Source organism: Engraulis encrasicolus, chromosome 14, assembly GCF_034702125.1.
Source record: "Engraulis encrasicolus isolate BLACKSEA-1 chromosome 14, IST_EnEncr_1.0, whole genome shotgun sequence".
In the NCBI taxonomy this organism is placed as follows: domain Eukaryota; kingdom Metazoa; phylum Chordata; class Actinopteri; order Clupeiformes; family Engraulidae; genus Engraulis; species Engraulis encrasicolus.
In genome coordinates, this window is record NC_085870.1 from 24736600 (window position 1) to 24739099 (window position 2500).

A 2500-nucleotide genomic window follows, 5' to 3' on the forward strand; every position below is an offset into this window, starting at 1 on the left:
CAACCCCACCCCTCCGTCAAACTCTTAGCCACATTCCCGTCCCGCATGGCTACCTGTTACCATGTTTGACATGCTGTCTGTGATCAATTCCTTGCCCACACTGGTCAATAAGCTATTTCTGGGGGTTAAAGGCAGGGGCAGGGTTACGCCTTCTATTAGCACGTTAGCGAGCACTCGTTTACATCAGCGCCTGAAACGTGCTTGTACACACCTCCCCTATATTGCTTATGAATTACATGTTGATGCACAGAAAGAAAGAAAGAAAGAAAGAAAGAAAGAAAGAAAGAAAGAAAGAAAGAAAGAAAGAAAGAAAGAAAATTTGATAGAATAGAAAAATGGAGGACAGAAGGAAAATATTTAAGATAAAAAGAAGAAATGGAGGATGAAAGAGCAGCTTTTTTGCTGTTTCTTTTGCAGTATCAAGCAACTCTGATTGAGACACCTGGCTTCCGCTAATCTAATAACGCAATCTGCTCGAGCAAAGAAAGAAAGAAAAATGCTTTTGAGCCGGATCATTTTTTTTCTCGTTGGGTAATGAATCTGTCTACAACACTGCTGCGCCTTTCTACTTGTGAAGGCTTTGTGTTCGTTCGTCTTCTTGAAATATGAAAGCATGCTGAGCGCATTACCGCCCAGCAGGACTGTAAACGGCGCAAACAAATACGACTGCTGCTGGCGGCGACGATGGCAAAGCCGAAAGCCTTCACTTCCAACTCAACTCATTCAAATCATGGGAAAACTTTTCAGATATTCCTTCTTAATTAGGCGCTGTTTGGGTGGATGTGGGGCCGGGGCCGGGGCGGGGGTGGCTACGGCTGCAGACTATGTCAATTAGAGGAGGCAGAGGAGGATCCTTTGGTGAGAAGAGAAAAAAAAGGAAAAAAACCACCACCTACAATGATCAGGAAGTACTCAGAGGAACTAAACCAGCAAAGCCTCAGAAACAACAGCCTCAGAAACTCAGAAAAAAAGAGTCACACATATGCTGCCAAGCAAATAGCCCAACACACGGGCTGAGAGTGTGAACGACAAGCCTTGCCTTGCACAACATGATGTCTACGTGCCCAACGAGGAAATAATATTATATGTATGTGATTTATTTCCAACCTCCTGAGAGGGTAAGGTAATGGGCAATCATTCCCTCTCTCCAGCCTCCACTTGCTCCCCTTTTCCACCCGTGGCCCAGCGAACTCACTTCTCCTTTGATGTCCCACTACACACCCCAAAGGAGAACGGTAATCATATTATACTGTGATCCTCGCTAGCTCTGTAGCCTGGAGGAGGAGGAAGGGAGCAGAATCACAGGGATGGATGGCTACGAGGAGAGGAAATATTATTACTATTTTTCACTTTTTTTCTCTTTCGTTTTCCATGTGAACTGTCACAGTGCCACCCACTGGGCAGTTGCTTGGCTGGCCCAGCGACAGATGCTGGCAGGGCCACTGACAGCTTTTGCTGGGCCCTAGGACAAAGTCCTCTGAAAGGACCCCCTACCTAACACATACAATGTAATGGGGACCCAATTCTGGGCGCCTTGTCTCCCTGGGCCCGGGACAACATACCCGTTTGTCCCCCTCTGCCGGTGGGCCCGGATGATGGCACCCATCCCGAGCTGGAACAGCACCACAGCTGGGCCTGATGGATGGGTCTCATATCCCCCGGAATCCCCCGCGCGCTGCATGTCGGCAGGCCTGCCAACAGGTGGGGACAAAGGGGTATGTTGTCCCGGGCCCAGTGAAATAGGGGCCCCAGAATTGAGTCCTCATTACATTGTATGTATTGAGTACGGGGCCCTTTCAAATGACTTTGTCCCAGGCACAAAGCAAAAGCTGTCAGCGGCCCTGCATGTCGGATCCACCACGATGCTCCAACTGCCACTGAGAGGGGTTGACTTCTATTGCCCTTAGGAGGCCTGACAAGTTGGTGAAATTAGGAAAGACTGACTGTACAAGCCGGGGGAAAAAACAAGAAGAGCAATGTCTTACAGTACATCCCCCCCCCCCCCCCATTTCTTCAGAATGGCCTTTTGCAGTTAATGTCAGTCCCCAAAAAGTCCCCTTGCCCCCAAAAGTGCACGTATGATGGATGCCATGAATAATGTTCCGACAGTCCAACTGCACACTGTGAGGGGTTAACTTTTGGAGGCCTTAGCCGGAAAGTTGGTGACAAGATATGAGTCAAAGCGTACTGTACAAGGAAGATAGAAGGAAAAAAAAACAGGAAAAAGAGCAATGTCTTACTTCTCTCCACCTCTAAACGCATCGCTTTTTTTCACAGCCCCAACAAGTGTCCACCACTTATGATGGATGTCAAGGATAGCGCTTAATGTATTTCAAGCTTCCTGCATTCCTGGGAAGTGTGCGTCTGGACAGGCTCCTCTCTGTTTGACAATTTGTGTCGGAAACAAGACCGAGTCAGTGCTGTGCCTCTGCCATCACTCGCTGATAACAAACCACTTTTTCATTGAGAACTTCCTCCGCCACCACAACAGAGAGACAGA

The 2500-nt window shown here is 48.2% G+C and overlaps 2 protein-coding genes across 4 annotated transcripts in view; both read right to left on the bottom strand.

Annotated features, from left to right (window-relative positions):
* chl1b (cell adhesion molecule L1-like b) overlaps positions 1 to 2500 on the bottom strand; it is a 132030-nt gene that overhangs the window by 74883 nt on the left and 54647 nt on the right. The gene's annotated exons all lie outside the window — the stretch shown is intronic.
* Positions 1 to 2500, bottom strand: part of LOC134463432 (uncharacterized) — a 15224-nt gene that overhangs the window by 1252 nt on the left and 11472 nt on the right. The window lies entirely within an intron of this gene.